Genomic DNA, 21,108 nt, shown 5'->3' with positions numbered 1-21,108 from the left:
GTGATGATGAAGTGTGATCAGTTTCACTCCAGTAACTTTCATGTTCTACCTCGGAGTTGGAATATAACTCAGTGGGAGGTTGATTATTAAAATACCCCCAACATGTTGATATGTCCTGTGTCACAACAAAAGGTACTGTACATACGGTACCAGTCAAAAGTTTGGACACACCTACGCACTCAAGGGTTTTTCTATATTTTAACTTTTTTCTACATATTTTTACTATTTTCTGCAGAATAATAGTAAACACATCAAAACTAAGAAATAACACATATGGAATCATGTAGTAACTAAAAAAAAGTGTTAAACAAATCAAAATATATGTTATATTTTAGATTCTTCAAAGTAGCCACCCTCTGCCTTGATGACAGCTTTGCACACTCTTGGCATTCTTTCAACCAGCTTCATGAAGAATGCTTTTCCAACAGTCTTGAAGGAGTTCCCACATATGCTGAGCACTTGTTGGTTGCTTTTCCTTCACTCCGCGGTCCAACTCATCCCAAACCATCTCAATTGAGTTGAGGTTTGGTGATTTTGGAGGCCAGGTCATGCAACACTCCATCACTCTCCTTCTTGGTCAAATAGCCGTTACACAGCCTGGAGGTGTGTTTTGGGTCATTGTCCTGTTGAAAAACAAATAGTCCCACTAACCAGATGGGATGGCGTATCATGGCAGCATGCTGTGGTAGCCATGTTGGTTAAGTGTCCCTTGAATTCTAAATAAATCACAGACAGTGTCACCAGCAAAGCACACCCACACCATCACACCTCCTCCTGCATGCTTCACGGTGGGAACCACACATGCGGATATCCTCTGAACCAAAAATATAAAATTTGGACTCATCAGTCCATTGATCATGTTTCTTGGTCCAAACAAATATCTTCTTATTATTAGTGTCCTTTAGTAGTGGTTTCTTTGCAGCAATTCAATCATGAAGGCCTGATTCAAGCAGTCTCCTCTGAACAGTTGATGTTGAGATGTGTCTGTTACTTGAACTCTGTGAAGCATTTATTTGGGCTGCAATTTCTGAGGCTGGTAACTCTAATGAACTTATCCTCTGCAGCAGAGGTAATTCTGGGTCTTCCTTTCCTGTGGCGGTCCTCATGAGAGCCAGATTCATTATAGCGCTTGATGGTTTTTGCGACTGCACTTGAAGAAACTTTCAAAGTTCTTGAAATGTTCCGCATTGACGGACCTTTTGTCAGGACCCGGTTACGAACCCGGGTCTCCGGAGTGAGAAACAGTCACTTAACCAACTGAGCCACGAATAGTCGGCAGAACCCAGAAGATGAGGCAGACACAGCAGTACTTGAGACGGTGTATTTAATGTAGTAAAAAGTGAAGTCCTTCAGGAACACATGTAACTCCACAACCTCAAAAGGAATTCCACAAGAACAAAGGTAATCCTCCAAGACAAAAAAAGGTAAATCCACAAGGTGGTAGGTATAGCACAAAAAGCCTCAAAAGATACTCAAAAATAAATAAACAAGAACAAAAAACAGAATTCCACAAGAGCGTCCATCGGGATCAACAAGAGTTAACAGAATACTAGGGCTGGGTGCTAACATACAAACACAGAGCAAAGGACTGAGGAAAACAAAGGGTTTAAATACAATCAGGGGAAACGAGGCACAGGTGCAAATAATAATGGGGATCAAGGGAAAACAAAAAGGTCAAAAGGCACAATGGGGGCATCTAGTGACCAAAAACCGGAACAACCCTGGCCAAATCCTGACAGAATCCCCCCCCTAGGAACGGCTCCTGACGTTCCTACCAGCTCTCTCAGGGTGGAGAGCCCTGAACTGACGAATGAGGTCAGGGTCCAGTATGTCTTTGGCAGGAACCCAGGAGCGCTCCTCGGGACCGTAGCCTTCCCAGTCCACCAGATACTGCCAGGACCGCTGCACCCGGCGGGAATCCAGTATCCGATGGACGGTATAAGCCGGCTGGCCTCCAATGACACGAGGCGGAGGGGGAGGTCTGTCTGCCGGGACAAGGGGAGAAAAAACAGGTTTTAATAAGGAAATGTGAAATGTGGGATTAATCTTAAGGGATCTGGGTAAGTGTAGGCGATAAGAAACTGGGTTAACTCTCCTGGCAACCTTAAAGGGACCGATGTATTTTGGGACAGCTTGCGAGACTCCACCCGTAGTGGTAAGTCTCTTGTGGAGAGCCAGACTCTCTGGCCGGGCGCAGGGTAGGCCCGGGACGGCGACGTCTGTTGGCTTGTTGTTGGTACCTCTGTGAGGAACGCATAAGATTAAGACGGGTCTTCCTCCACATAAGCCGACAGCGTCTGACGAACTTCAAGGCTGAAGGCACTCTGACTTCTGCCTCCTGGTCCGGGAACAATGGAGGGGCATAGCCAAACTGACACTCGTGCGGGGACATACCAGTGGAGGAGGAGCGCAAGGTGTTGTGCGCGTATTCGGCCCAAACAATGAAGGACGACCATGTGGACGGGTTGTTACGAGTCATACATCGGAGGGTGGCTTCCAGCTCTTGATTCATCCTCTCTGTTTGGCCGTTGGACTCCGGATGGTACCCTGAAGATAGACTGGCAGAAGCACCCATGAGTTGGCAGAAGGCCTTCCAAAACCTTGAGGCGAACTGGGGACCTCTGTCAGAAACCATATCTTGAGGAATGCCGAAGACTCGGAGCACATGATTAATTACCAACTCAGCCGTCTCCTTGGCAGAAGGTAACTTAGTCAGAGGGACGAACCTGGCCGCCTTTGAAAACCTGTCGATTATGACTAGGATAGTAGTATTGCCATGGGATGGAGGAAGGCCAGTAATAAAGTCCAACGAGATATGGGACCAGGGTCTGTGGGGAATAGGTAAAGGGTGAAGGAGTCCTTGAGGGCGGAGGTGAGAAGATTTGCCCTGGCAGCACACGGGGCAGGCATTGACGAAAGAGGCAACGTCTTCTCTTATGGTAGGCCACCAGAACTTACGCTGGATGAACTCCAAGGTGCGACCTACGCCCGGGTGACAGGTGAGGCGAGAGGAGTGCCCCCACAGAAGGACCTGAGTCCTCACTGCCTTGGGGACAAACAACCGATTGGCAGGACCCCCTTTCGGGTCCGGTTCGATAGCTTGAGCTCGTCTCACGGTATCCTCAACTTGCCACGAAATCGGAGCCACGATCTTAGCAGCAGGAAGGACAGGCATGTCCGTGTCATCTCGAATGGCAGGAGCGTAGACTCGGGACAGGGCATCCGGTTTGAGATTCTTCGACCCGGGCCGATAGGGAGGATAAACTGGAATCGATTGAAGAAAAGAGACCATCTAGCTTGTCTAGAGTTCAACCGCTTCGCCTGCTGGATATACTCCAGATTTTTGTGGTCCGTAAGCACTTGAAACGGGTGAGAAGCCCCCTCGAGCCAGTGTCTCCATTCCTTCAATGCCATCTTAACCGCTAGGAGTTCACGATCCCCCACATCGTAGTTCCTCTCAGCCGGGGCAAGCCGGTGTGAGAAGAAAGCGCACGGATGAAGCTTCTTGTCTTCACCCCTCTGAGACAGGACAGCTCCAACACCAACCTCTGAGGCGTCTACCTCCACCACAAACGGTTCATCCGTAGTCGGTAGTATCAGGATGGGAGCAGAGAGGACGCGCTGCTTGAGTCCTTGGAAGGCCGTCTCAGCTTCTCTTCCCCACAAAAACCTTGCATTGCCACCCTTGGTTAAAGCTGAGAGAGGGGCTGCCACCAAGCTGAAGTTCTTGATGAACTTGCGGTAAAAGTTTGTGAAGCCCAGGAAACGCTGAACTTCCTTAACGGATTTGGGGTGGGCCAATCCGCTACCGCCCCTACCTTCCTGGGGTCCATTTGGACTCGACCGGGTTCCACTACAAATCCCAGGAATTGTACTCGGGATGAATGGAATTCACATTTTTCCGGCTTAACGTACAGATGGCTGTCTAGGAGGCGTTTGAGTACTTGTCTGACATGCTTTGTGTGTTCTTGAAGAGAGCTCGAAAAGATGAGGATGTCATCCAAGTAAACAAACACAAATATGTTAAGCATATCCCTAAGCACATCGTTTATGAGCGCTTGGAACACCGCTGGGGCGTTGGTCAGGCCGAAGGGCATCACCAAGTATTCATAGTGACCAGTAGGCGTGTTGAACGCGGTCTTCCACTCGTCACCAGGTCTGATCCGCACAAGATGGTATGCGTTCCGCAGGTCAAGCTTAGTGAAAACAACTGCTTCCTGGAGCAGCTCGAAGGCTGTGGCCATAAGGGGTAGCGGGTAACGGTTACGGACGGTTATGGCATTGAGTCCCCGGTAGTCGATGCAGGACGTAATCCACCGTCTTTCTTGGCCACAAAGAAAAACCCTGCTCCCGCCGGGAGGTGGATGGACGCATGAGGCCTGCTTCCAGAGCGTCCTTGATGTAGGTATCCATAGCAGCTCGTTCGGGTGGAGATAGGGAAAAGATCCGACCCCTGGGGGGGCAAGTGCCCGGAAACAGTTCGATGGGGCAATCATAAGGTCTATGGGGTGGTAGCATGGTGGCCCTCTGTTTGCTAAATACCAGTTTGAGGTCATGGTAACACTCGGGAACTCGGGTCAGGTCGATGGATTCTAAAGACTCGGGAGTAGAACTCGGGGAATTCGGGAAAATACATGTAGCTTGGCACGTAGGACCCCACTGCTTGATAGTGCCCACAGACCAGCCAATGTGAGGGTTATGGCTGTGAAGCCAGGGGTATTCAAGGACGAGAGGGAACTCGGAACAGGAGATCAAATGAAAGTTCATCAATTCCTTGTGTTGTGAAACTGAAAGTCGCAAGGAGGTAGTGACATGAGTGACAAGTCCAGATCCCAAAGGGCTTCCATCCAATGTAGTAACCCTCATGGGGTCACTTAGAGGTTCAAAAGGAACGCCATTCTCCTTCGCCCAGACACCATCCATGAAGTTACCTGCGGCTCCAGAGTCTACCAAGGCTTGAAGGTGAAGCTTGTGGTTGTCCCAGGAAAGGGTGACTGGAATGAGCAGACGGGAGTTGGACGGATGGGAGGAGGTTATGTTTCCCGTTACAGTTCCCCCCGGTCTGTACGGGACAGAGCGTTTCCCTGGAGCCCGGGACACGTGGAACGGAAATGGCCCGGTTTGCCGCAATATAGACAGCGTCGCTCCCTCATCCGGCGGTCTCTCTCAGCCTGGGAGATGCGTCCAATCTGCATGGGTTCCGGTGGAGCCAGCGAGGATAAAGGTGGGGACTCGGAGCTGGGACTGATAGGGGCTAGTGGTCTACGGTTGAGTTCTCTCTCTCTCAGACGCTGGTCAATGCGTGAGGCCAACTTGATCAGGGACTCGAGATTGTCCGGTGGTTCCCGAGTGGCCAGTTCATCTTGGATAGTGTCGGAAAGGCCTTTCAGAAAGCACACAGTGAGCGCCTCGTTGTTCCAACCACTCGCTGCTGCCACCGTGCGGAACTGGATGGCATAGTCCGTCACGCTGCGCCGACCTTGGTGGAGAGTCAGGAGCTGTTTGGCTGAGTCAGGACCACTGCTTGGGCCTTGAAACACTCGTTTGAATTCCTCAGCAAAGGCAGAGTAGCTGGCACAGCAGGAACTATGGGCATCCCACACAGCAGTAGCCCAGGCCAGGGCTTTTCCGACAGCAGGGTGATGATATATGCGATCTTAGACCGGTCGGTGGGGAACGACGAGGGTTGCAGCTCGAAGGAGAGAGAACATTGGGTGAGAAACCCTTTACAAGCACTTGGATCACCTGAGAACCGTTGGGGAGGTGGAAGGCGAGGTTCAGCCAGAGGGTTAACTGCCATGGGTACGTGAATCTGAGGTACTGGGACGGGAACTGTTGCCGAGGTAAGTCGATCAGATATCTGCTTTATGGAAGTCAGCATCTCCGACAGAAGATGAGAATGTCTAGCCATTAAGGCCTCTTGCTGAACCAGGGCGGCTTCGTGGCGTTGGACAGTCTCCTGGTGGTGGGACAGCATGGCAACAAGGTCCTGGGAACTGGCTGCCTCTGGGTTCATTTTTGGCTCTGTGTTTCTGTCAGGACCCGGTTACGAACCCGGGTCTCCGGAGTGAGAAACAGTCACTTAACCAACTGAGCCACGAATAGTCGGCAGAACCCAGAAGATGAGGCAGACACAGCAGTACTTGAGACGGTGTATTTAATGTAGTAAAAAGTGAAGTCCTTCAGGAACACATGTAACTCCACAACCTCAAAAGGAATTCCACAAGAACAAAGGTAATCCTCCAAGACAAAAAAGGTAAATCCACAAGGTGGTAGGTATAGCACAAAAAGCCTCAAAAGATACTCAAAAATAAATAAACAAGAACAAAAAACAGAATTCCACAAGAGCGTCCACCGGGATCAACAAGAGTTAACAGAATACTAGGGCTGGGTGCTAACATACAAACACAGAGCAAAGGACTGAGGAAAACAAAGGGTTTAAATACAATCAGGGGAAACGAGGCACAGGTGCAAATAATAATGGGGATCAAGGGAAAACAAAAAGGTCAAAAGGCACAATGGGGGCATCTAGTGACCAAAAACCGGAACAACCCTGGCCAAATCCTGACACCTTTTTGTCTTAAAGTAATGATGGACTGTCGTTTCTCTTTGTTTATTTGAGCTGTTCTTGCCATAATATGGACTTTGTCATTTACCAAATAAGGCTATCTTCAGTATACCACCCCTACCCTGTCACAACACATCTGATTGGGTCAAACGCATTAAGAAGGAAAGAAATTCCACAAATTAACTTAACAGGCACACCTGTTAATTGAAATGCATTCCAGTTAACTACCTCATGAAGCTGGTTGAGAGAATGCAAAGAGTGTGCAAAGTGGCAAAGGGTGGCTACTTTGAAGTATCTCAAATATAAAATATATTTTGATTTGTTTAACACTTATTTGGTTACTGCATGATTCCATAAGTGTTATTTCATAGTTTTGATGTCATCGCTATTATTCTACAATGTAGAAAATAATAAAAATAAAGAAAAACCCTTGAATGAGTAGGTGTGTCCAAACTTTTGACTGGTACTGTATACTCTTTATCAGTCGTTGCCATAACAAAACCCCAGTTCCCATGATGCTCTGTTTGTTCGGTTGTCATTGCAATCAAGAGACATGATGAGTTTGATTACAGAAGGCACTTTTCTGCCTTTGTTCTCTCCCTGTGTGTGTGCGCGCGTGTGTATCTGTCCTGCATTACACAATACAGACAAACATGTACACACACAAACAAACACACACACCACCCTGAGGATATCCAGGCCTATGTAATGTTTCCCTACTGATTAATCACAGAGACTGGTTGGGCAATGACAATCCCTCTCTCTGTTGTCACCCATGTGGTCTGAATGCCAGCCTGCCAGGAGTCATACCCACTAGAAAAAGGCTGCTGTTCCAGCTATATGAGGACCAGAGATGGGGGTCAACTAGGGCTGCCAGGAATTGCCAGGGACCTCACAAAATAGTATTATCCTATCTTGGTGCTGATACGATATGTATTGCGATTCTCGTGATTCGCACGATTCTATATGTATTGCGATTCAATACTGTGATTGTATTGTGAACAAAAAAACTAAAAGTATGTCCCCCCAACTTCTAAAACCAAAGTTACGCTCCTGTGTATACCCAATGATTATTGAATAATATACATTATTAATGCTTCATGAGCTTAGTTCAACTGTCAACCCCATCAGAACCCAACATTTTAGATTCTGTAAACAAACACTGCATAGCCTCAAAATGTGGTTAACTATAATTTTAATATCATGGTTGGTCAGTCCTTGCATCCAAAGCTACAGTGCCTTCGGAAAGTATTCAGACCCCTTGACGTTTTCCACATTGTGTTACATTACAGCCTTATTCTAAAATCTACACATAGTACCGCATAATGACAAAGCAAAAAACACGTTTTTAGAAATGTTTGATAATATATATTAAAAAATAAATAAAAACTGAAATGTTACATTTACATAAGTATTCAGACTCTTTACTCAGTACTTTGTTGAAGCACCTTTGGCAGTGATTACAGCATCGAGTCTTCTTGGGTATGACGCTACAAGCTTGGCACACCTGTATTTGGGGAGTTTCTCCCGTTCTTCTCTGCAGATCCTCAAGCTCTGTCAGGTTGGATGGGGAGTGTTGCTGCACAGCTATTTTCAGGTCTCTCCAGAGATGGTGGATCGGGTTTATGTCCAGGCTCTGACTGGGCCACTCAAGGACATTCAGAGACTTGTCCCGAAGCCACTCCTGCGTTGTCCTGTTGGAAGGTGAACCTTTGCCCCAGACTGAGGACCTGGGCGCTCTGGAGCAGGTTTTCATCAAGGATCAGTACTTTGCTCCGTTCATCTTTGCCTTAATCCTGACAAGTCTCCCAGTTCCTGCCACTGAAAAACATCCCCAGAGCCTGTTAATGCCACCACCATACTTCACCATAGGGATGGTGCCAGGTTTCCTTCAGGCGTGACACAAGAGTTCAATCTTTGGTTTCATCAGACCAGAGAATCTTGTTTCTCATGGTCTGAGAGTCTTTAGGTGCCTTTTGGCAAACTCCAAGCGGGCTGTCATGTGCCTTTTACCGAGGAGTGGCTTTCGTCTGGCAAATCTAACATAGAGGCCTGATTGGTGGAGAGTGCTGCAGAGATGGTTCTCCCATCTCCACAGAGGAACTCTAGAGCTCTGTCAGAGTGACCATTGGGTTCTTGGCCACCTCCCTAACCAATAACCTTCTCACCCGATTGCTCAGTTTGGTCGGGAGGCCAGATCTAGGAAGAGTCTTGGTGGTTCCAAACTTCTTCCATTTTAACAATGATGTAGGCCACTGTGTTCTTGATGGACTTTCAATGCTGCAGAAATGTTTTGGTACCCTTCCCCAGATCTGTGCCTCAACACAATCCTGTCTCTGAGCTCTACGGACAATTCCTTCAACATCATGTCTTGGTTTTTGCTCTGACATGCACTTTCAACTGTGGGATCTTATATAGACAGGTGTGTGCCTTTCCAAATCATGTCCAATCAATTGAATTTACCACAGGTGGACTCCAATCAAGTTGTAGAAACATCTCAAGGATGCACCTGAGCTCAATTTCAAAACTCATTGGAAAGGGTCTAAATACTAATGTAAATAAGGTATTTCTGCTTTTTATTTTAAATAAATGTTCTAAAATGTAGAAAAACCTGTTTTCGCTTTGTCATTATGGGGTGTATATTGTGTGTCGATAAAGTAAACCAAATAGTGAAAAAGTCAAGGGGTCTGAATACTTTCCGTAGGCACAGTATGGTTGAGTGGTTGAATTTCTCCATTCACAACCAGTGTTGTGAAACCCACAATGACTCAATAATCCAGGCTTTCTGGGAAGGCTACAAAGTCCAAAAGTTATGGGCGGAGCTAGAAAGTTGACCTTCAAAAGCACTATAATGTAAACCCACTCCCAATCCGTCAGTCTGTATATATCAGGACATGAAACACGGGGTGCATTGTGATACCCAATGCGCCAGAAGACTCATCACTCATCCTGAAGAAAAACAACAATCTCAAAAACGTGGAAATCAATCAATCCGCCACCATCAACACAACGGAACCGAGAAAAACAAACTGGCACATGTTTTTTTTTTACTCCATTGTTTGTAAACAATGTAATTGTAAACAAACACTGTATAGCCTCAAAAAATATGGTTAAAACTAAACATTTGTATATGATGGATGGTCAGTCCTTGCACTCATAGCTCCGGCCCAAACCTTCAGTATTTTGTTTGAAATGCAGATGACCCTTTTAAAATAGGAATAAATCAGTTCAGTTTAATGGAAATCTATTGTGGACTGAATCAAATTAAGCTTTGTAGCGGTAACACTTGTTTTTTCACTGACCTTTTTCATGCACCTGAATGCACCTGAATGCACCTGAATGCATGGCATGACCCTTTTCTATGCGGACCAAAATGACGTTCTGTTTCTCTGAATTGCCATGTGAAAGCGTAAACAACAACAGTAATTGTGTGAGTGCGGGGATGCAGGGCTGAGTTCCAAACAAAACAACCGCAAGTGTGCTTGCTCTAGTTCCTCAAGAGCACAGCTAGAAGAACTCAAAAAATCACTTTATAGTTGAAGACTCTTCTTTGAGTCATAAAAGTGCATTGAAATGACTTAGGAACTGTGCACACTTGGGAGAGGTGTGTGGCCACTTGGAGACACCAGTTAGTCTTCTCACTCAACACCTTGTCAGTTGTTTGTCTTAAGGTGTACCTAACCCATATTCTCCAGGAATATTCTTATCATGTTACTGATTGTATCCGCAGTGTTTACAGATTCCGTTATCAACAAATGCGGCAAAAAGTACAGTAAATGTACAATGCACAAAAAATCTACAGTGTAATGTTTGGATTTGGTCATATGTGTCAAGGTTAACTGCCAGGTCTAATAACTTTTCCATCATCTCCAAACTGTTTCCTTTCAATTGCTATCATGTTTATGCATAAACTTGTCATATTTCATTTGTAATAAACATATCAATGTATCCCTATCCGTATAGGCCAGGGTTAATCTTATGATTGGTACTGAATAGGACATTAGTACTTGAGTTACAGCGGAGTAGTTTCGCATGAGTACGACATGGTCCTGCTTGATCCTGTCCATTAGAAACATTTAGAGGCATAGTACTGTATGTTCAGGTCAGTATAAGAAAGTCTCTCTCTCTATCTCTCTCGCTCTGTCTCTCTGTCTCTCAATTCAATACAATTCAAATGGCTATAGTGGCATGGGAAACGTGTTTACATTGCCAAAGCAAGTGAAATAGATAATAAACAAAAGTGGTATAAACAATAAATAATGAACAGTAAACATTACACTCACAAAAGTTCCAAAGGAATAAAGACATTTCACATGTGATATTATGGCTATATACATACAGTGCTGTAACGATATGTAAATAGTTAAAGTAAATAAATAAACATAAATATGGGTTGTATTTACATTTATGGTTGTTCTTCGCCAACACAGCAGCAAGATTTCAACCTCAACCTCAGTTTCAACCTCATTTTCAACCTCAACCTCAGTTTCAACCTCAGTTTCAACCTCATTTTGTGGGCAGTGTGCACATAGCCTGTCTTCTCTTGAGAGCCAGGTCTGTCTATGGCGGCCCAACTCAATAGCAAGGCTATGCTCACTGAGTCTGTACATAGTCAACACTTTCCTTCATTTTGGGTCATTCACAATGGTCAGGTATTCTGCCACTGTGTACTCTCAGTTTAGGGCTAAATAGCATAGCATTCATTTTTGGGGGGTCAATTCTTTCCAATGTGTCAAGTAATTATCTTTTTGTTTTCTCATGATTTGGTAGGGTCTAATTGTGTTGCTGTGCTGGGGCTCTGTGAAGTGTGTTTGTGTTTGTGAACAGAGCCCCAGGACCAGCTTGCTTAGGGGACTTATCTCTAGGCTTATCTCTAGGTTTGGAAATCGTTTCCTTTTAGTTGGTTGTAGAATTGAACGTCTTCTTGATTTCTATAATTAGCGGGAATTGGCCTAAGGATTTGGAGGATTTTCTCAATTTGGTGTTTGTCCCATTTTGTGAATTCTTGGTTGGTGAGCAGACCCCAGACATTACGACCATAAAGGGCAATAACTAATTCAAGTATTTCTTGCCAGATCCTAATTGGGATGTCAAATTTTATGTTCCTTTTGATGGTGTAGAAGGCCCTTCTTGGCTTGTCTCTCAGGTCATTCACAGCTTTGTGGAAGTTACCTGGGGTCCTGATGTTTAGGCCGCGGTACGTATAGTTTGTTGTGTGCTCTTGGGCAATAGTGTCTAGATGGAATTTGTATTTGTGGTCCTGGCAACTGGACCTTTTTTGTAACACAACTAATTTTGCCTTCAAAATCTGTGCAGAAGATCTAGGTGCTGCTGTAGACCCTCCTTGGTTGGGGACAGATGCATCAGATTAAAAGCAGACAGTAGACATTTGACTTCAGATTCTAGTAGGGTAAGTCCGGGTGCTGCAGACTGTTCTAGTGCACTCGCCAATTCGTTGTTATCGATGTTGAAGAGGGTGGCGCTCAAGCTGCATCCCTGTCTAACCCCACGGCCCTGTGGAAAGAAATGTGTGTGTTTTTTGCCAATGTTAACTGCACACTTGTTGTTTGTGTACATGGTTTCATAACGTTGTATGCTTTTCCCACAACACAGCTTTCCATCAATGTGTATAGCAGACCCTCAAATTGAGTCAAAAGCTTTTTTGAAATCAACAAAGCATGAGAAGACTTTGCCTTTGTTTTGGTTTGTTTCTTTGTCAATTAGGGTGAGTAGGGTGAATACGTGGTCTGTTGTACGGTAATTTGGTAAAAAAGCTCATTTGGCATTTGCTCAGTACATTGTTTTCACTGAGGAAATGAACGAGTCTGCTGTTAGCGATTCTTTCTGTTGTTGTTTGTTTATTAGTGTGTTACAATTTTCCCAGAAGACGTGCTGTTCCTTCTTTTTCTGTTGTGTATTTCTCTATTATTTTAGTGATTCACCACAGTGAAGGCGTAGGCTCTGGTTTTCTGGGCCTCTTTTTTTTTTTTTTTTGGTTGTTTTGTCATAGTTGTGTCTAGGGGGGCATATTTGGGAGGGAATACTGTCACCTCCAGGTAGGTGTTTGTCCCCATGTGTGCTGAGAGTGTCAGGTTCCTGTCCAGTTCTGGCATTTAGGTCACCACAGACTAGTAATGATGCTCATAAGACATTTGTTGTCGCTGATGGAATGTGCCACTGAGGAACTATGCTGGTCCAGGAAGAGCCTTTATGAGTCAGGAGTGGAGTGGAGTCATCTCAGCAGACAGAAGCCAGAAGGCTGCTTTTTATGGAGATATATGTCACTGGGCTGGGGGCTTGGAGCCAGTGGAGTAGCCCTACTCAATCCCCAGAAAAAAAGAGGCAACTATTCTCCCCATCCCCCTAGGTAAGTTGCATGTGTGTTCTGCACTGTCAAGGGCCGAACTGACATGTAGAAGCCACATATTTCAGATATAGGCAGACCCCTTGGGCCAGCCATGACGTGAGAATTTAGTGATGAGATGAGATTGTGATTTACCCTTGTTATTTATCTCCAACGCCACCCACCACTATACATTATGGATGAGATCTGTCTCTGGTCTGCACAAGGGGAGTTCAGGCTACTGTCCAGATTACGGATGTCTGTATGTATCTGATGTAGTGTAGTTTAGTTTCTTCTCAAGGTCACACTCTTTAATCTTTATAATAGGGGAGGAGTACACTCCTAGGGGGAAAGTTCAGACATCTGCACTAAAACCTTGCTAAATCATCAAGGACATTTTGTAACACTATAGCAAGGTGTTCTTGATTATTTGGGGATGATTTCTTCTCACATTTTCAAATAAGGTGTTTAGATTATCATATCATGAATGGCCTGCGAACTCTGGCTAAGGATGCTGTGATAGGGCTTTCATAGGGCCATCGTGTTTCATATCCACAGAGGGGAAAAAAAATAGGTCAGAATTGCCAAAATTCCTGATATTACAAATGTCAAAGAACATTCCAAGCAAATTGAACTGCACACTAACAATGTGATAAGAAAGAACCCAATTATAGCAGTGGACATCCCCCTTTTTAATGGTGTAGTTCCACAACAGCCCTTTGCAGTCTGGTGTCCGTAGGCATCGCTGAAACGATTTGAAGAATACAGAAGTCTGTGTATAATTATTCCTGAGAATGGATGGATTCCTTCAGATGAAAGAGAGAGAAGTGAGGCCACCAGGCAGGCAACACGGGCAGGGTGAAAAGTCATTCAGAAGCCTGCAGCAGCTACACACTGTCAAATCTCCCCCGGCTGTCTGCAACCAGGGACTGTAGGGAGGTACTGTACAGTTCACTCACATCTGTTGGTCACTTTGATACACTCTACCCTCTGGCTCACATAAACATACACATTAACACACTGAGGGAACAAAGGAACTAAGAGAGACTGGTTACCAGAGTCGCCTCGTCTTCCCATCCTTCCCCGTTTTCCTGGAGGCCCTAGAAGGATGACAGAGAGAGAGAGAGATAAATGGATATTATTCATCGCCTGTCTTTTGTTGTCACCAAAGTAGGGGATACAGCTGAATGAAAAACAACAACCTATATGTCATAGTGTGCAACTTGCACAGCTACCAATGAGGAATGATCTGTTTACTTCTCCGATATCTGAACTAGTCTGGACCGTGTTTGTACAAGTCCGATAAGATTCTTCCATTACAGAGTATCAATTGTGTGTAGAGACAGGAGGAGATAGTACACATGACCTGCCAAAACCGATGTTATGACAATGGGTTAACAGATCACTAACTGACTGGTGGGTGATATAATATAGGAAGCTGATAGACAGCGTGAGAAAAATGGCCTTTCTGTTTCCCATTCCTGAAGACAGGCTCAGTGATCAGTGTGGAAGCTTCCCTTGGTGTGTCCACCCTGAAGATAAGAGGCCCGGCTGGGAAAAGGGCTATTCCTGACAGCAGCGAATGGGACACACAGACACCGTCCCCTCAGCTTTCCCCTGGCTGCATCTACAGGAAGGCCCCAGCCAACAGTGACATCACACACAAGCCAAACAAATAGTTATGTCTGTCAGCGCTGGGCAAACCTGCTCTAATTAGAGTCCAGGCACAGTGCAGCCTCTCATAAAGATAATGTTTAGAGTTCTATCTAAAAACACACTGGTGAGTGGTGACCTGACCAGACATGATGAAGGGAAGGCTCTTCCATCAGGGTTTCAGTTTAGACACGTCAAAGTCAGGCGTCCATGGATGATGAGGATTTGAGATACCATCAAAGCTTTGGAATTGCCTGGTTTAAAAAAAAAAATCTACTTATTGCATGCATTTTATCAACCTATTCAAATGTGATATGGCTTAGACGGGGAACTTGTGAATCACAATTTGAGTGTGATGAGAATAGAGTTTCAACGTGCTGTACAACTCTCCCTCTGTTTTTCATTTGCTGGTGGCTGTGTGGACTTATCCCTCCAGTCTGAAGCCAGGCCATACGTAGCTGGATGCCTCATATCGATAACCCCCACAAGGATCAGGGGCTACAGCTGCATTGTTGATTAAGGGCTTGTAAAGTAAGCATTTCACAGTAAGGTCTAAACCGGTTGTATTCGGTGCATGTGACCAAGCAAATGTGATTTGATTTGATTTGATTACACACCTTCCACTGAGATCCAACAAGACCGACTGGCCCACATTCTCCACAGCACAGATAACATATTCAACATGCCTTCACCCTGACGCACTGGCCCAGGTCATAGTCCAAGGTATCAGATCACAAGAACGGTTTATGGTTTTAATAGTATTTTTTAAAGAAAATACTGTAACACCATATTATTTTACCACAGCACTTGTTCCAAAGGCTAATTGCTTTAGCTCACAAGCAGGGGGAGGGTAGCTACGCGTTCAGATGACGTCAGCTCAGTATAACGTTTACCAATGGGACACACCACTACGCAAAACTGAACAAAAGAGATTGAATTACCATTTAAATGTTAACGTGAAAGTCCTCTGTTTTATCCAACAGATCCAACCTGTGCGATTTACATGCCTTTTACGCACAGGCCAAAGAGTCAATGTTGCAGGAGTGAATGTCCCGCACTCTATTGTTAGTGTGTGATTTACATGCCTTTTACGCACAGGCCAAAGAGTCAATGTTGCAGGAGTGAATGTCCCGCACTCTATTGTTAGTGTGCGGTATACAGTACGTCTTTTAAAACTGGAGATATACTTACACATCTATGATGAATAAACCCCTTATGCCACCTTCTGACTGTCTGCTGAAAAATCACAACACTAAATGACATGTAAATCCTATTAAAGGAGGAATATGTGACTTGTACACTAAACTTAGTGTGTGTGATGTTTCCCCTCTTCAGAACTAATCAAAATAAAACATACAGCAAGATATTGAAATAATAATTTTAAGGCCAACTGGCTCTGTCTCAATTAAATGAGCTCACAGAAGAACAAATGTGATTTAACTCAATCCATTGTCCTGAAGATTTTTAGCAGACGTTTTTATCCAAAGCGGCTTGCAGTCATGGTCCAGGGAATTGAACACCCTCTATCCTGGCGTTGCAAGCACCATGTTCTGCCAACGGAGCTACAGAGGTCCACAACGGAGCTACAGAGGTCCACAACTGAGATACAGAGGTCCACAACTGAGCTACAGAGGTCCACAACTGAGATACAGAGGTCCACAACTGAGCTACAGAGGTCCACAACTGAGCTACAGAGGTCCACAACTGAGATACAGAGGTCCACAACTGAGCTACAGAGGTCCACAACGGAGCTACAGAGGTCCACAACTGAGATACAGAGGTCCACAACTGAGCTACAGAGGTCCACAACTGAGATACAGAGGTCCACAACTGAGCTACAGAGGTCCACAACTGAGCTACAGAGGTCCACAACTGAGATACAGAGGTCCACAACTGAGCTACAGAGGTCCACAACTGAGCTACAGAGGTCCACAACTGAGATACAGAGGTCCACAACTGAGCTACAGAGGTCCACAGCTGAGATACAGAGGTCCACAACTGAGATACAGAGGTCCACAACTGAGATACAGAGGTCCACAACTGAGCTACAGAGGTCCACAACTGAGCTACAGAGGTCCACAACGGAGCTACAGAGGTCCACAACGGAGCTACAGAGGTCCACAACTGAGCTACAGAGGTCCACAACTGAGCTACAGAGGTCAACAACTGAGCTACAGAGGTCCACAACTGAGCTACAGAGGTCAACAACTGAGCTACAGAGGTCCACAACTGAGCTACAGAGGTCTATAACAACTGAGTGAACAGATTTTGGGTAGCTGACTCTGTGTTGATCTTTACTATGGATGGAAGAGATCCAGTAGAGAGAGAGAGAGGAAACAACCATCTGGCCCAATACATATTCATCACCTGGCACCCAGACACTATGTTAAACTGCTACAGGTCATTTACAACTGCACCCAGACACAGATCTTCAATAGGACATATTGATCTTCACTACCCAGTATGAGGGATCTCAATAATCAGAGTTACTATAGTGAACTAAAAGTTATGTATTTACTACCTGGACTCAGACACTATATTTTACTATTGGGTAGCTGACTCTGGCACCCAGACACTATGTTAATTAATAGGGATCAATATGTATTTTTGGCACCCAGACACTATGGATCTTCAATATGTATTTACTACCCAGACACTAGAGGGATCTTCAATATGTATTTACTACCTGGCACCCAGACACTATGTTAATTAATAGGGATCTTCAATATGTATTTACTACCTGGCACCCAGACACTATATTAATTAATAGGGATCTTCAATATGTATTTACTACCTGGCACCCAGACACTATATTAATTAATAGGGATCTTCAATATGTATTTACTACCTGGCACCCAGACACTATGTTAATTAATAGGGATCTTCAATATGTATTTACTACCCAGACACTATGTTAATTAATAGGGATCTTCAATATGTATTTACTACCTGGCACCCAGACACTATGTTAATTAATAGGGACTACCCAGACACTATAGGGTTAATTATTTACTACCTGGCACCCAGGATCTTCAATATGTATTTACTACCCAGACACTATGTTAATTAATAGGGATCTTCAATATGTATTTACTACCCAGACACTATGTTAATTAATATTGATCTTCAATATGTATTTACTACCCAGACACTATGTTAATTAATATTGATCTTCAATATGTATTTACTACCTGGCACCCAGACACTATGTTAATTAATAGGGATCTTCAATATGTATTTTACTACCTATGTTAATAGGGATCTTCAATATGCACCCAGACACTATGTTAATTAATAGGGATCTTCAATATGTATTTACTACCTGGCACCCAGACACTATGTTAATTAATAGGGATCTTCAATATGTATTTACTACCTGGCACCCAGACACTATGTTAATAGGGATCTTCAATATGTATTTACTACCTGGCACCCAGACACTATTAATAGGGATCAATATGTATTTACTACCTGGCACCCAGACACTATGTTAATAGGGATCTTCAATATGTATTTACTACCTGGCACCCAGACACTATGTTAATAGGGATCTTCAATATGTATTTACTACCCAGACACTATGTTAATAGGGATCTTCAATATGTATTTACTACCTGGCACCCAGACACTATGTTAATTAATAGGGATCTTCAATATGTATTTACTACCTGGCACCCAGACACTATGTATTTACTACCTGGCACCCAGACACTATGTTAATAGGGATCTTCAATATGTATTTACTACCTGGCACCCAGACACTATGTTAATAGGGATCTTCAATATGTATTTACTACCTGGCACCCAGACACTATGTTAATTAATAGGGATCTTCAATATGTATTTACTACCTGGCACCCAGACACTATGTTAATTAATAGGGATCTTCAATATGTATTTACTACCTGGCACCCAGACACTATGTTAATTAATAGGGATCTTCAATATGTATTTACTACCTGGCACCCAGACACTATGTTAATAGGGATCTTCAATATGTATTTACTACCTGGCACCCAGACACTATGTTAATTAATAGGGATCTTCAATATGTATTTACTACCTGGCACCCAGACACTATGTTAATTAATAGGGATCTTCAATATGTATTTACTACCTGGGACCCAGACACTATGTTAATTGGGATCTTCAAGGTACCATATAGGTGTTCCAGAAACCCACACCTCCACCAGTGTTGGATTAAGAGCCTTAGAGGTGCTGGAATATGCACATGAATTCCATGGTCAGTAATTTAACAGGTGGTACGTGTTAGTTTGTTTAATTTGTAACACCACAAAAGAACCTATAGTGTGCTGAGGGTGTGAAAAGGAGGAGGAAAGAGCAATAACTGGGGTCGACGCCCCTCCACCCAGCCACTTGGGATCCAATTCAGACCAGACGTAGATTAGTGGTGCTTATCCACATCTTAAGATACCACAGTGTCGCGGCAGGATGGAGCCAAAGGAAACTTAAAGCAGAAATGACCAACACAGGAAGGAGCTTTTTTTTCCTGGGTGGAGATTGTGTGTGTTTAATGGTACTGTCTAAATCCAGTAGCCCTCTTAGATTAAAAATACACGCTTATTAACTTTGGCAGATCAATCAACCTGGCAGAACATTCAAACTAAATATTATCTTTTGAAGCTTAATTTTAGATCGCTAAATAGCCCTGAAGTTAAAATATTAGGAACTTGTCTGATACAAAACATTTAAACTACTTTGAGACTTACTTATTTAGGGAGCATGTCTGATACACAAACTGAGTAATAGTGCAATATTATCTAGGGAGAATAGAGTTATTGTGAGTTATATATTAAGGAATATTTTTTATCTTTGATATTCTCTTGGGTCTGTAGAGACAACGAGGGAGCAGACGTTTCCAGCTATGTTTCCATGGTACTAGTAGTGTCAGTAGGAACTGCACATTTTTTAAAAACACAACGATAATCCAAGTTTGAAGATGACATACTGGAAATTGTTGTAAGAAGGTTTGAAGATGACAGACAGGAAACTGTTGTAAGAAGGTTTGAAGATGACAGACGGGAAACTGTTGTAAGAAGGTTTGAAGATGACAGACGAAACTGTTGTAAGAAGGTTTGAAGATGACAGACGAAACTGTTGTAAGAAGGTTTGAAGATGACAGACAGGAAACTGTTGTAAGAAGGTTTGAAGATGACAGACGGGAAACTGTTGTAAGAAGGTTTGAAGATGACAGACAGGAAACTGTTGTAAGAAGGTTTGAAGATAACAGACAGGAAACTGTTGTAAGAAGGTTTGAAGATGACAGACGGGAAAGGTTTGATTTAAATGTACTGATTATTTCTGTCTGTAATAATGCCCTTTTGTGGGGAAATACATTTTGATTGACTGGGCCTGGCTCCCCAGTGAGTGGGCCTGGATCCCAACTTGGCAGGAACTAATGGGGATCCATAATAAACCCTAGGAAGAGTAGCTCCTGCCTTGGCAAGAATTCATGGGATCCTTAATAAATACTAATACAAACAGTGTACATGTAAACAAACACTATATAGCCTCAAAACATGGTTAAAACTATACTTTGATTTCATGGATGGTCAGTCTTTGCATTTATAACTCTCTGATACATATATGAGAGTGGTTACATTTCACCAACCCCATCTCTCAGCTGTTATCAAAAACAGTGGAAGGGTGGCTGCTTTGTTGTTTAAACTACAGATTTCCTCTTTAAAAAGTGAAATTGAGACAAAACCTTTCATTTTATGCTCGTTACAATCTTCCTTTTGGGGTGAATGGTGGATAGAAACGATCTACTTCCTCTGTGTCACCTTTCCTTCATCCCTAATACAGAAGAAGAGTGTTGGTATTGGTAATAAGCAACAACTGAACAGTTTCTTATGGTGCAGATCTGGTTTCAATGAGAAATCCATGTTGTGGTTAGCACCTTTAGGTGATGTCACCAGCCATACATAATGACCACGCTCTCTGCCAGCCCTAAAGCTCAGAAACGGCTCATACGAAGACAGCAGTGTTATAAGTTTGGTCAATATTCACCTAAGTGTTCTACGCACATCCTCTGCATTAAAGCTACAAAACTTTTCTTCTACAATGTGATGGAATTTGAAGTCTAGACAACAGGCAGCTCTACCAGTAGCAGGACTAATAGCACACGGCACTTCAAAGCAGATCTCTCCAGGTAGCATATTATGGTGGAATGAACAGATCCTAGAACAAATATGATTAATCTAGTGACATTGTTCTGATGAGGATGAGCCCGTAATTAGACATGGGTTATATGGACAAAAAGTCTGTCATCGCAATGACAATAATAACAATAAATAGAACGATAACTTTATAACATTAAATCGCACCACAGTTTACAACATTAATGTGAACTACAGTTTATAACATTAATGTGAACCACAGTTTATAACATTAATGTGAACTACAGTTTATAACATTAATGTGAACTACAGTTTATAACATTAATATGAACCACAGTTTATAATATTAATGTGAACTACAGTTTATAATATTAATGTGAACTACAGTTTATAACATTAATGTG

The 21,108-nt window shown here is 43.6% G+C and overlaps 1 long non-coding RNA gene across 1 annotated transcript in view; it reads right to left on the bottom strand.

Moving 5' to 3' along the window:
* Nucleotides 1–13,965: 13,965 nt before the first annotated feature.
* Nucleotides 13,966–21,108, bottom strand: part of LOC135562488 (uncharacterized) — a 260,529-nt gene continuing 253,386 nt past the window's right edge. Inside the window, exon 3 of the long non-coding RNA XR_010460011.1 lies at nucleotides 13,966–14,011. This is a non-coding gene — a long non-coding RNA (uncharacterized LOC135562488). The remainder of the gene's footprint in view (nucleotides 14,012–21,108) is intronic.

The sequence above is a fragment of the Oncorhynchus nerka genome, linkage group LG19 (genome assembly GCF_034236695.1).
Source record: "Oncorhynchus nerka isolate Pitt River linkage group LG19, Oner_Uvic_2.0, whole genome shotgun sequence".
In the NCBI taxonomy this organism is placed as follows: Eukaryota; Metazoa; Chordata; class Actinopteri; order Salmoniformes; family Salmonidae; genus Oncorhynchus; species Oncorhynchus nerka.
This window is presented reverse-complemented; position numbering and strand designations above follow the sequence as displayed.